The 14,600-nt window shown below is 39.7% G+C and overlaps 1 protein-coding gene across 2 annotated transcripts in view; it reads left to right on the top strand.

Moving 5' to 3' along the window:
* The window catches only part of EPB41L4A (erythrocyte membrane protein band 4.1 like 4A), a 252,970-nt gene that overhangs the window by 48,258 nt on the left and 190,112 nt on the right, over positions 1–14,600 (top strand). The window lies entirely within an intron of this gene.

Here is a 14,600-nt window from a genome sequence, read left to right as displayed (position 1 = left end):
GATGCAAGTAAGTAGTGTGAGACCTTGGCTTCTCAAGTAGTGAGACACACGCAAATGAATTTACTTAGCTTTTTCAGACATGATTTCAGGTGCTTTATTTCTTAACATTAAAGTAGGAACATGTCATAAATCGTCATTTAGTAAAAAAAAAAATCACAAGACTTACAGCTCGCTCGCTCTTTGAGAGAGAGAGAGAGAGAGAGAGAGAGAGAGGGCACAGTGAGCAAGGGGGCAGAGAGAGAGAGAATGTCAGGAGGGGCAGAGAGAGTGAGAGGGGAGAGAGGGCAAGAGAAGGGGAAGCAGGGCTCACCCAAAGCAGGGCCCATGCTCATCTGAAGTGGGGTTTGAGCTCACCCAATGTGAGACTCGAACTCACTCACTGTGAGGTCATGACCTGAGCTGAAGTCAGTTGCCCAAAGACTGAGCCACACAGGTGCCAGGACTTACAGGTATTTTAAAAGTAACTCCCAAGTACATTCATAAGATTTTCTGATTAATTAAAGAAATACCATGTCTGGATCTGACTGTACAGCTATTTCTTCAAGAACATCTATAAGAAAAATAACCATTCTTTGAAAAATCTATTGGAATGGAAACAATGAAACACGCTAAACTGATTTTTAGTATTGTTTTATTTGCCATGATAATAAAGGGAAAGATAATATTCCTGTGGCTCAACAAAGCTTCTAAGAATTTTTCTTTTGGTCCTCTTTATTTACCAGTAATTCAATGCAAATGTAAATGGTATTCAAAATACCCTTAAAATGTTAAATTTTTTTTTTAAATGTTTTATTTATTTTTGAGACAGAAGGAGACAGAGCATGAGCAGGGGAGGGGCAGAGAGAGAGGGAGACACAGAATCTGAAGCAGCCTCCAGGCTCTGAGCTGTCAGCACAGCAGGGCTCATACCTCTTCATGAACGCATGAACCGTGAGATCATGACCTGAGTGAAAGTCAGATGTTTAATGGACTGACCCACCCAGGCGCCCCTGCCTCTAAAATGTTATAATGCTTTTAATCTTAGTAACTTTTGCTTAAATAAGTCAAATTACTTTTATTGTGTGGTGTGGCGTGGTGTTTTTTTTTTTGTTTTTTGTTTTTTGTTTTTTTACACAGCAAGTATTTCTTGTGCCTCTGTGCTATGCTATGCATAGAATAGGTCTGTATAGGATATAGTCTCTGCTCCCTGGCAGCTTAATCTGTTGGGGGTAGCAAGTGATTTCCCTTAATGAGACCAATAAGGAAGATTCCTGGAGGAAAGTTCTCCTGAGACCAGAAGAATGACTATGATTCTCAGGGAAGAAAGTTCCAAGGAGAATTCCAAGAACATCAAACAGCATGAGCAGACACAGAGGCATGAGATAGCATGGGGAAACATGCAGGTGACAATTATCAGCTCTATTTTACCAGCGAGAAAAGACCAAGTATAGAATAGGTGGGGGTGAAGTCTAGAGAAGATGGAGCCTGAAAGAGGAGAACCTTTATGCTGGGTATGCAAAGTTAGTGGAAAGGCTTTTTAAGGGTATTGACTGGGCTAGTGAGGGGCATTTGTATTTTCAGTAGATCTTACAGGGCTGTGTCAGGGAAGTGAAATAAAGGAGGTTTGGACTAGATGCAGGAAGCTTTGTTAGGAGGCTTTGCAATGGTGAAAGATAAGATCTTAAACTAGTACTGGGGAAGTCAGTGTGACAGGAAGGGATGAGTTTTAAAGATAGTTAGGAAACCCTTTTGGTTTGCCTCTCTCTCTAATTTTATAAGAGACTGTTAGATACAGAGAACAAACTGGGAGTTGCTGGAGGGGAGGTGGCTGGGGGATGGGCTAAATGGATGATGGGCATTAAGAGGGCACTTGTTGGGATGAGCACTGGGTATTATATGTAAGTGATGAATCACTGGGTTCTATTCCTGAAACTAATACTACACTGTTTGTTAACTAACTTGAACTTACATAAATAAAAATATAAATAAAATATTTAGGAGATAAAATTTGCAAGATTTGGTGATGACTGGATGTTGGAAGGAGGAAGAGGTTAGGAAGAGGTTATGACTTCAGGTTGCTGGCTTGCAGACTAGTGGAAAGGGTGTCCTTGGGGCATTCACGTTGAGTCTGAACACTGGACATCAAGTAGCTGTACAGATATATGTTGGTAGCTGAAGAAAAGGCTTTGAAGTCTTCAGTGAAAGATGAGAGAACCATGGAAGTAGATAAGGCTGTTTAAAGGAGAGCTTGGGGTGAGTGAGAATGAGGGCAGGGAGGTTGGGGGATGGGATAGAAGGGGACTGGAGGCACCTTGATGAGAAGGCAGAAGAGCAGAGGCAGTAACAAAATATAGAACCATTAGGGACAGCAATACTTAAGGGTGGGCCGAGAAACACCGAGAAAGGACAGTGAGCGGTAATGGTCAGGGCACTTCTGAAGAAGCAGAAAAGCGAGAGTAATGCTATAATAGTCGTGGGAAGGAGAGGTTCGTGGTAGGAAATGTGGCAGGGATGTCCAGCAAGATATGTGCTGAAATGACTTAAGTGGATTTTGCATCTGTAAGAAACAGATGTCCTTTGTAAGAGCAGGTTCCATAGAATGGTGGTGTCAGGCCTTGGCTCAAGAAAAAAGATCAGGAAGTAAAGATGAAGGAAGCCAGAACACCAATGGTCTCTGTCATGTGGGAAGGAAAGCGGTGGGTGGTAGCTGCAGAGACTAAGGTAGGGGCCAGGAAAGTTTTTACTGTTTTTTTTTTTTTTAAGGGTTTGAGTAACTAAGGTGTGTGTGTGTGTGTGTGTGTGTGGGGGTGTTGTGTTTTATATATACATAGGCTGGAAAGAAAGAACAGGTCAATGGGGATAAGATGGTGACAGGGAAAGGGATTAGCAGAAGAGTCAGGCAGCAGAGGACGGAGCAGGGAGTAGTATCAGCTATACTGTGGAAGGAATGGCCCCAAATGCAATGGCCTCAAGTGGAGATAGTTCATGTTGCTGTGAGATATAAGGGGAGGAGGAGTAGGAGCTATTTTATAAGTAGAAGCAGAGAGATGAGATAGGTTTGAAGACTTGACACTGAAAGGCCAATCTGTTTTCAAAGTCTCCTATCTTTAAAGGTAACATTGAGTAATAATAAGATTAACAAAAGACTAAAGGCTATACAAAAGATTCATTGTTTCTTCATTGCTTTTGAATTGTTTTGTATCATAAGCTTTATGAGCTATTTCCCCCCAAAGTAGTCTCTGTATAAGCCCATTTTGATAAGTTAAATACAATTGTTGATTATTTCCTTTTGTAAATAACAAAATTAAAGCATCTGCTTTGTGTTCTTGGCAAGGTAAACGTAATAGCTCCTTGTCACACTGTTGTGGAGCTCTGATTCTGGGCTGATGGTATTTGGGGTTCTTTGGAACAGGCAGTTCATGGTTTGTAAAAACAGGTACTTGGGACTTCATTGACAGCACAATCACGATGAAGTGTAAATGTCATTCTTGTGGTCCTTTTAGCCTTTCCTATTTTCATTGTATCTCTGAAAAGAGGGGTGGTGCTTTTATAAAATGTGAAGGCATCTGTACACAGCACATCCAGTGCATGAATTTGTTAGGTACTTAACTGTGTTGCCCAGTGTGGTGCTGATTGGGGAGGAAGTTAGAAGAAATGAGGAGGCAGCTCTGTCCTAGAAGGAGCTGGTAATGCAACCCTGCCAGGTGTGGAGTGTGGAGTGGTAAATTCCATAGAGAAAGAGGGCAAGAGCAGGAAGGCCAGAGAGGAAGGGAGGGCAGGGCTGCATGGCGCTGAGGACCTTTAGAGATGTACACAAGTGGTAGGTGATAAGGGAGGAGAAGAGAAGATAAGGTGTTTGTATAAACGTGGACCTACTAGTGCCTCATGGAAGGTCTCAGAGACCAGGCGTTTTACAGTGTCTTAAACAAGATAAATTATTTGAAGAAATTCAGAGAAATGTAAATGAAGTTTTATTTTGTTCTGAATCTATCAAGAGTAGATTCAAGGTCGAGTTCTGGAGCTTATGAAGTATTGGTCAGGATGATCCCAGGGGTTAGATTCTTACTTGTTAGAACCTAGACTCTTGCCTATGATCACATGAACAAACTCTGTCCTCTATTGACATGAGGGTGTTAGGCTGAACTGAGTGATCAATGTGGGTGTTGAAGGAGATCTTGGAGCTTCTCTCTACTTGTGGAGCAAGTACTGGCTGATGGGCCCTCACTTTAACGTGGGAGGGCTAGCCTCACCTGCCTCTGTTTCTAGTGCTGTCAAGGTCAGGCTCAAAGGCACGCCATGTTTTCTCTGCAGCAGAGTCATACCGTGATGGATCCAGGCTCTATCCCAATAAGTAGCTGAGATAGGCCCATTCCATCTCTTCTTTTAGATAGACCTTGAGCGCCTTCTAGGAGGTTTGTGCACAGGATCTGTGACTTTTTCTGTAAACCACTATCCCTGCTTCTGAGGAGGTCCCAGTACAGTAAGGGGATAAGACAGACAAACATCAAAATGCAGATAGCCATGCGAAAGGTGTGAAGTTGTCTTGCTTCCCTTCCTGAACTGCATGTATTTCGTTTGCTCCCCTAGACCTTTTATTCTCCCTCCTAATCTACCCAGCCATGGTGGTCTGGGACATTCACCTTTGTGGAATACATCACTTTTTTTTTTTCTTTAAACTCTGGCTATTAGAAGGGACTAGTGGGGTTGGAGGGCAGGAGGGAGAGGAGTGGAATGTCCATTCCCCCAATCTCCTGTCGGGTGGCCCTTTCCCATTCACTGTTCTCTGTGGGGTCTGACAATGCCTTCCTCCCCTTGCTGTCTCAACTGCTCCCCATTGTTGCCAACCCCAGGGTACTGTGCCATGCCAAATTGGTTTCTCTGACTACACCTCCACAGATGGCTCCTTGATTACACTGTCTTACTCAGTTACATTGGTAACTCAGGTTGGTACATTTCCTGCTGAGACCTGAGTGGTGACTTTGTTTTCTTTTTCTAAAAATGAGGAGAGACAAATTACAAAAAATTGACAAATATACTACAGTGACTAAAACTGGAATAAAGAAGAGAGTGCAGCAAAGGTAGGACGTGGCAAGTGGCCATGGTCAATATGGTTTCTGGAGTGGAGCTCTAGCTTCAGAGTGGTGGCTGGGACAGAATAGATGACCGATTATTGTTCTCCTAGTTTTCCTGAAATGCTTCCTTGACTCTTTAGTCTTTCCCAGGGCCCTGTGATTTGTTTCCCAGTCATTGTCAACTTTAGTTTCCTCTTAGTTAAACTCTGTATCTGCAGCCCAGACTTTGAACTTATAGTTTGCTTCTTCCCAGAATAATGCTTTTTTTTTTTTTTTTTTTTTTTGGTTATTGAATAAATGAGGAGATACAGGCCAAAATTTTTGCCATGTACTTTGCCCTATCAGAAATTATTAAGGAGCACCTGGCTTGCTCAGTCAGAAGAGCATGTGACTCTTGATCTTGGGGTTGTGAACTCAAGCCTCATGTGGGGTGTAGAGATCACCTAAATAAATAAAACTTTAAAAGAAATTATTAAGTTAAACCTTTGGAAATAATGTCACAATCAAACCTTAGGAGAAAAACCTAAGACAAATCCTGATTGAGGGACATTCCTAAACTCAGTACTTCTCAAAACTGTCAAGGTCATCAAACTTAAGAAAAGTCTGAGAAACTGTCAGAGACCAGAGGTGGCTAAGGAAATGCAGTGACTAAATGCAATATGGTATTCTGCATAAGGTCATGGACATTAGGAAAGAATTTGTGAAATCCTAATAAAATATGGAAGTTTGTTCACAGTAATGTGCCAGTGTTGACTCTTCAGTTGTAACTAACATACCACAGTAAATGTCAGATGTTAGCAGTAGAGGAAACTGGGTGCCAGATTTGGGAACTCTTACCTCTGCAAGTTTTCTGTAAACTGAAATCTAGTTAAAAATGTTTATTTAAAAAATTCAGTCTTGGGGCGCCTGGGTAGCTCAGTCAGTTAAGCATCCGACTTCGGCTCACGTCATGATCTCCCAGCTCCTGAGTTCGAGTCCCACATCAGGCTCTGTGCTGACAGCTCAGGGCCTAGAGCCTGCTTCAGATTCTGTGTCTCCCTCTCTCTGCCTCTCTCTCTCAAAAATAAATAAGCATTAAAATTTTTTTTTTAAAAAGTCAGTCTTTAATATCTAGGTAAATTGATATTAAGTCAGAAATACTTTATTAAAACATTTACATAAAATTTTTTTCTGCAGTATTTGAGGAATGTTCTACAGTATTTGAGGAAGATAATATTTAGGCCCAAAGTGAAGCATAAAATTCATGAATCTTTTGCACAATTCAGGTCTATTAAGATCCTCTGTTTTTATCTGGAAGACAGACAAGGTTCTTTACAAATGGGAAATAGGTATCTTTTGTTTTTCTGGATATTTACCTTAATTCTTTAGCTCAGATTTATTTTACTTTAGCATGTAGTATTATATGCTCACATTAGGTACTAAAAGTTCTATGTATATAAGGATGTATGTATTAAATTATATTTAGACCTAATAACATATTGCATATTTATTTTACAGTTTATGTTCAATTTAAGAAGTGAAAATGGACTTAGAGACTCTAACCTTACATACAGATGGGAATTATGAATTGGGAAATAATACACCTTTATTTGCTGCAGTAATTAGTACAAAAAAGTGCTGAAAGTCTGGTGAGAGAATGTTTAGCTATTTCTTCAGAGTCAGGATTTAGAGAGAAAGGCTTCTTAAGAAATCAGGTACATTTTATCAGACATCCTAATTTAGGGAAAAAAGCTGCATACCTATAGTATGATTTCCTTTTGGGAACAATACTTGTGAAAAAAGTACCCCCCGCCCCTGTCCCTGCTTTGAGTTTCTCAGGTTATTTGCCTTACCTTTAATAAGAATGTGCTTATATCATGGTGTATATCCAGTAGGAATTTGGCAATAATGTCAATATTATTGGTAAAAAATGAAACAGTATTAGCAGCAATTCCAGATCAATACAATAAAACTGGAAGTGAAACATTGTAAATATAATGTAAATGTTGTAAATGTTCTACATAGAATAAATGTGCATAAAAATATTGGCACAAGTTCATTATTACCTCTCCTGGAGTCCATGCTGTTCTTTTTTAAAAGTAAATTTCATTATGGAATACTTTATGAGAGTTACACTCTGAAAATTTACAGGCACATACCACTGAAACTACTTAGGTTGTGAAGCAAATGTCTGATTGAAGTAGGGGAAAACACTAACATGCAATTTTAATAGAAACGGCTGAAATGTGCATGCAGTGGTATTATATAACAGTTTAATTTTAAACTGTAAACTTAATATTTAAAATCTTAGACTATAAGAATAATTGAATAAAGATACAGATAAAGGCATCTACCTCCTAAAGGTAACCTCCTAAGCCATCAGATGGCTCTGAAAACCTCCTGAGCCATCAGATGAGATTTGGGATGAGCCCTCAGAGTTGGTATCATTTTACCACATTTATTATTTTAGAAATGACGAATTGTCTTAAGGAGGGTAATGTTTGGAAGAGTGGGGTAAAGACCATTGTTAATGATTACTTTAGGGAACTTTAGTTGAGTGTTGAAGACTTATCTGTTGTCCCCTAAGGTTTAATTTTGAGCAATGTTGACATTAACCTTGGCAAACTGAGGTCAATGTTTTGGTTGACTTTTAAAATTAATGGTCTGTTTGTTTTATAAATCTAAAACAGGATCCTTAGTCTAATGGTAAGCTCATCCATTTGGTTTGTTATTACCAACAAGCCCAAGAATTTAAATTAGTTTACCTTGATAGCCTGGCTTGTCAAGAAAGGAGAAAAAAATGTCAACATAGTAAAATATTTTAAGAATCAGATGCTCTTATTTTTCTCTGATCATCACTTTTACAAATGTATTGGATTTCTATTGGCTCCCTAGTCTGGATAAAAGTGCTTTATTTTTTTAATGTGCATTTAAGTAATTCTAGAGTTCAAATGGATATTTTGAGATTTGAAACATGGTATGTTAAGATGGAAAGTGAAGATGCTGTGTCATAATCATTTAGGGTAACTTTAAAGTAGTATATGATATAGGACTTACATTTAAAATTAGCTCATCAAGGCTTTCAGGGACACTTTTCCTACTTATCCTTGAAACTGAAGCAAGAAATAAGTTGGTTCAAATTAAACACTTAAGTTATTCCAGCCATATGAATATTAGAGAGCATAGAGAGTGATTGAAATTGGCTGTATTAGATGATTGGGTACGTCTGGCTATGTAGGAAGATGGAAGTTTCTCTAAGCAAGCTCTCAATTGAAAATTTGATGAATTACCTGTTTTGTTTTTGTTTTTTACCTTTGTTGGATCACTGACCATTAGAGAACTGGAAAACCCCCCACAAAAACTCCTCTAGATTCTCTCCTAACTAATCCATACATATTAATAAATCTCTTAAAAACAAATTTTATTGATATATAACCTACAGTAAAATACACAGTTGTTAAATATACAACTGGATGAATTTTTGCATGTAGATACAAATATGTAAATACCATCCAGAACAAGATACAGAATATTTTTGGTACCCCAGGAGGCTCCTTTGTGTCTCTTTTCAAACATTACCTCCCTTCCCACTCAACTCACCCACCTGGAGGGAGACTACTACTTTGACCTTTAGCACTGTACATGAATTTCACCTGTTTATGACATTGTATAAATGGAATAGTACAACATGTATTCTTTTCTCTCTGACTTCTTTTGCTTAGCATAATGCTTTGGAATTCTTTCATGTTATTGCTCATAGCAGAAGTTCTCCACCCCCCACCCTTTCCGTTTAGGTGTGATGTTCTTTTGTATAAATATAGTACAATTTATCCATTCTACTGGTGATGGACCAGGTTTAGCTATTATAAGTTATTCTGAGCGTTCTTAAAGAATGTTGAGTCTTTTTGTGGACATATGCACTCCTTTCTTTTACATGTACAGCTAGAAGTAGAATTACTGCATCATAGGGTACATGTGTGTTTAACTTTAGAAGATAATGCCAAACAGTTGTCCAAAGTAGATATACCAGTTTACTCTCCAGTTAGCAATATATGAGAATTCCAATTGTTCCACATACTTGCCAACACTTGGTATTATCAGTCTTTAAAAATTTTGCAATTCAGGTGGGTGACTTGTTCCCCCCCCCCCATGTGATTGCAATCCATTAACTATGGACAGCAGGATCTCTGATTAAGAACTTAATTGCTGGGTAACAGTTAGTTATTTGCCTCTGGGTGAAATGATCTTCTCTAGCATATTCACAATTCCAGAGGAATAATCTGTAACCTAGAAACTAAACTGTAAAGTTAACCACCATGATCAATTCTTCTTGAAAAGGATGAAGAAAGGAAAAGTGAAGAAAAATAAATACATGGGGATGTGTGTGTGTATCTGCATGCACGTACATTTGTGTAACTGGGATATATACAGTGAGGACAAATCATTGCCTCCTCCTTGATGGAAAGGATCCAGTGTAATCCCTCTGCCACCGAGTGGTTGTCTGATCCTCCAGGGGAATGTTGCCATCTTGGGCACTGAGGACTGGTTTCACTGTTGGCATATTAGGTACTCATTATTGACAAGAGCCACGTTAGCCTTTGTGAGAAGTCCATGTTGTTGAATCCATACATATGCTCTGTTGCTGTCACTGTGGTCACTTCTACTTGAAGTCTACTGAGGAAGCATGGGGGTGGCTGATGAAAGGGGTTGACATCCACAGATTGGTAATTTTGTTCACCTGGTTATTAAGAGGCCCTTCTGCTTTGGATGACCTTTGGTATACATTCACATGGAACAAAAATATTTTTCATACACTGTGCTCATTCTGAAAGGTCTATATCCATTTGCACCTGCCCTAGGTCTTCTTACACCCTTTCTTCTGAATGCAGTTTTTTCACCAAGTCCTTGAATGTCCAGATTAACCATTAGCCTTTGCACATGACTCAGTGTAGATCTGTGATCCTGGCCATTTCTCAGTATCGATGGAGTGGACAGGCACATGTACTGGTCACAGTTCTATTTGCTGGGATGATTTCATGAAGTATATTTTAGGGACACTCATTATTGGGGATGTAAGGGTGTAGGAGTCCACTTTTGCTTGGTGCGTGGATACCATGCAAACTGTCTCTAACCCAGGCCCAAATTTCCTTCTCAGTCAGCTGGTCATAAGGAGCTCTTTGTGAGGCTCTAGGTGTGGTAGTACAGTAGGAGTAGATATTAGACCTATCTGAGCCATCTGCCCATGCAACTTCTTGTGCCTTGTAGTCATGCTTGAATCTGATCGCTTTCATACCGTTGTCTTTTGGTGATGGATTGCTTCTGTACATGCCCAACCTTATGACCTGGGGGGTCAGAAAACATTTAGATTGCCACGGCAGCTCAGGTCACATGGTTACTTAATAACCTTTAATCAGGCCCTGACAAGACCTAGTGGCAATCCAGGAGTCATTTCTTAAAAGGACTGTTATCTGCAGAAGAGGACTTGGCTTCGTTCCAGAACCTGAGAGTTTTGTGCTGCAGTTCTCTGGATCCTACTGGATTCAGTGAATTGGATCTGCTGCATGGTAAGACCCAAGGGCATAGTGGTTTGTGCTGCAGACCAGACATGCTGCATAACCATCTCTTGCTCTGGGCCCTACTCAATACTGATGGTCTTATAGGTTACATAGTAAAGGAGTGAGCAGATTGTTAAATGTGGTATGCATTGTCTTTAAAATGCAAAAAAGGCCCATGAATCATGTGCCTCTTTTTTTAGTGGGAAGCAGTTCAGGGTTCAGCAACTTGCATTTCACTTTGGAGGGGATATTCCAACACGTTCCAGACCACTGGATTCCCAGACACTTTACTGAGGTTGCAGTGTTTGAATCTTCATGGTTTTGTTTTTCATCATCAAGCTTGAATGCATTTTACTAAGACATCTGAAGGATTTGTTACTTCCTGTTTATCAGGTCCTGGCAGCATGGTGTAATCAATGCAGGGGCCCAGTGTGATGGTCTGCGGGATGTGAAGACAAGCAACAGCTCTGTAGATGAGATTATAGCTGAGAGGAGAGTTGTTACAGTTCTTGACCTTGCAAAATAAAAGCAAATGGCTTCATGTGTTCTTTACATATTGATAAAGCATTTTCCAGATTAGTAGCTTCATATCAGGTATCAGGCACTAGATGTGCTCCAGAAAAGTACTTAATTTGGTAAATCAGCCACATCGGAGCCACTGCCTGAATGGATTTAGGATAATCCCTGGCCATTTTCCAAGATCTACCTGCTTTCTGCCCAGACAAAAAAAGGTGAATTAAACAGGAATGTGATAAGAATTATCTGTTCTTAAAATGTCAAGCTTTTGGTGGTGGTATGATGGGGTTTTGGAGTGGTGGTGGGGGTTCGGAGCCGACGGCTAAGAAAGAATTCTTGAAAATGTCTTTGGTGCAAAAAGGTGATCTTGTCAAAGCATGGGGACGGAACCCCTGGGCAGCAAGAGCTGCACTGAGGTTGTGAAGAGTGACTACTTATATACTGTGGAGTTGGGGGAGATAAAAGTCAAGAGGGAGTTTCTTAAAGGGATTTCCATATGCTAAAGAAGACACAGATTACTGAAGGCCTAGCTATTGTAAAAAAAAAACAAAACTCAGGTTGTTTTTCCCTCTACCAAAGCATTTTCAATAAGACAGTAGGGAGTTCCTGGAGATTAGGCTATCGATAAGATCTCCTTTTTCTTGTAATATTACTAAGATATTTGTAAACTGAAGGAGACTCTATCAGTTTAACCCTTTGTTTTCTGTCCTTTCCTTTGTTCTTGGGCAGCCAGGAGTGCCACATATCCCACTTTGTTGGGGGTGGTTTGGTTTGCAGGGTATCAGCTTGCCTTATGCTTCTTCATCAGTGTTAATGTCTATAGTTTTCCCACAGATGTGGCATTTCTATTGGTTTACTGTGCTGGTAAGGAGGGAAGTTCAGGATGTTTCACTTGGTCATTCTTACCATAATTGGCCATCTTCCATAGTCAGGAAGCCATTGTGGGAATTCTCCCAGTAGTTACATATGTTTACTCCGGTAATGCGTTGAGAAACTGCAAAATAACCATGGGGTGGGTCCACAGATTTATTGGTTCCACCATGAGATGGAAGAGGCCAAAGCATCATCAATCCCCTGACCACAATAAACTTGACTTAGACTGGCTGATGGTGGTATTTAGGTCCCTAGGATTTAATGGAGCTCTAACTTAAAAGAAAAGTAAGGATTGCTTGCTGAAGGAATCAAAACAAATAGAATGTGCATTGGTTATGCTTTTGTTTCCAGCTACCAGATCTCAATATAGCGCCGAGACAAGCATCTCTAGTGGGCAGTTATGGGAGGAACATCTGAAGGAGTGGAATTCTGCATGCCTGGTAGTGTTTTGTAAAAGGTAGTCCCTGCAGAGCTTGTAGTGGTGTTAGGATTGGGTTCAGAAGAGTGTTTTTATTTTTACATTGTCAATGCTCTCAAACTGGCTCCTGATAAGGAACTAGAAATGAACTTCATTGTATTGGAAATTGTGTTTCAGCAGTGAAACTGCACTTGTGCTGATATATAAACCCACTTAGCAAACCCAAACCATGTGGAATGTCACTTTGAAGTGCGACACATGCTTATAGGAAAGAGGTTGTAGGTGTTTATCTTTCTCATGGCAAATAACTAGTCCATAAAGAAATTTCAGACTTATTTTTTTGTTTGTTTGTTTGGTAAAAATATAAATATAATGGATCCATTTGAAACACTTAATCTACATGCACTGTATTGCTTAACTTCAGCCACTTGAGTTGCATAGAAACTATCTTTGAAATAGCTGTTGAGCTTCTAGTAACTTGTCTACCTAGTTACCAATAACTGAATACTTTATTACTAATTTTCATTTGCAAGCTGAAGAAATAATCTGGTGGTGACATTGAAATTTGAGTAAAAATCTGTGTTCATTAAATTATGTGAAATTCTAGAGAAATAGAAAAAAAATTGCAACCTAAGACATTTACTGGTGGTTACTTTTCCCTTCCACATCCACCTGTTCTTAAAATTTTAAAAATACTTTTAACCTTAGTCACACATATTACTCATTTTTCTTACCCGAAGGTAATAATACTGTGTTTATTAGTGGCACCAGTGTTCCCTAAGACTTAAAAAGACTTAGTTAAAAGGACAAATAAAACAGGTTTGCACATAGAGTCTGGGCATATGGTTTGCAAAGATGTGAACCCTGATGAAGCCGGGTTTGAACTGGATCAAGTATGAATCATAAAGTATTTACTCTTAAGTTGTGCAGAGGTGGCTCTTCCTGTGGAGTCCCAATTAGAAAATGGTATTTTCACCATCGGAAGTCCTTCCTGGATGTTTTCATAAATGGTGAACTGTATGGCAGGGGGGAAAATATGAAAATCATTACTTGACTGATAATTAACTTATGTTAACATTTTGGGTGAGGAGGTAGGATTATGTCAAATTGAACTAAACATTTTTTCCATGTTCTTCCCTAACTAAAATTTGGTCTTCTCCTGATACATGGGTTCCCATGTTCTTTCTCCTCGTGTGTAGTTTCCCACTTTGCCACAGAGTAGGGTCTGCATTTTCTTGCCTTATTTATTACTGCCTCTTCCAGGTTGTTTCTCTTCCCTTTATTTATTGTTCTCTCTTACTTTCTTCTTACCCTCTACCCTGTCATTTCCTGACTTCCAGGTACCTCCTCAACATAGATTTGGGCCTTTGGCGACTCCCATCCACTGTTTTCTCCTTGAGCTGTCAGCCTCCAACATCCGTTTGGAATAATAATGACTAACATTTAAGGAACTAAGATGTGCCAGGCACTATTATCAACCACTTTTATGTATGTCATGTAATCTTCAGACTAGCCCTATGAGGTAGATAGGTCATTATCCCCATTTTACAGATGAAGTTACTTGTTCAGAGTCACAGAAGTCAAAATCAGCAGATTTGGTTTTGAACTCATGTCATCTGGCTCTAGAATCTGTGTTCTTAACCCCTCTACCAGTGGTTCTCAAACTTGACTGAACCTGGTCAAGTTTAAAATATACTGACGCTGGGGTGCCTGGGTGGCTCAGTCAGTTGAGCATCTGACTCTTGATTTTTGGCTCAGCTCATAATCCCAGGGGTGTCGGATCAAGCCCCATATTGGGCTTTGTGCTGAGCATGGAGCCTGATTAAGATTTCTCTCTCTGTCTCTCTCTTCCTCCCTCTGCCCCTCTCCCCTGCTCATGTGTATGCTTTCTCTCTCAAAAACAAAACTAAATTAGAAAAAGATATTTAAAATATACTGATGCCTAGGACCATGCCCAACTAATTAAATCAGTCTCTGGGGAGTGGAACCCAGGAAGCTGTATGTTTTAAGTCTCTCCAGGTAATTCTGTTGAACAAAGTTGAAAACCATTGTTCTACATCTTCTTTATGTAGTATGGCAGCTTCTAGTCATGTGCTTGTTTAAGTTTAAATGAACACTAAGTAAATAAAAACTCACTTCATCAGTCATACTTGGGACATTTTAAGTGGTCCATCGCCACATGTGGCTGGTGACTGCTGTGGGACCCCA

This window comes from Panthera tigris, chromosome A1 (genome assembly GCF_018350195.1).
Source record: "Panthera tigris isolate Pti1 chromosome A1, P.tigris_Pti1_mat1.1, whole genome shotgun sequence".
Taxonomy (NCBI): Eukaryota; Metazoa; Chordata; class Mammalia; order Carnivora; family Felidae; genus Panthera; species Panthera tigris.
The sequence above is the reverse complement of the archived record's forward strand: the minus strand, read 5'-3'. Positions and strand labels throughout refer to the sequence as shown.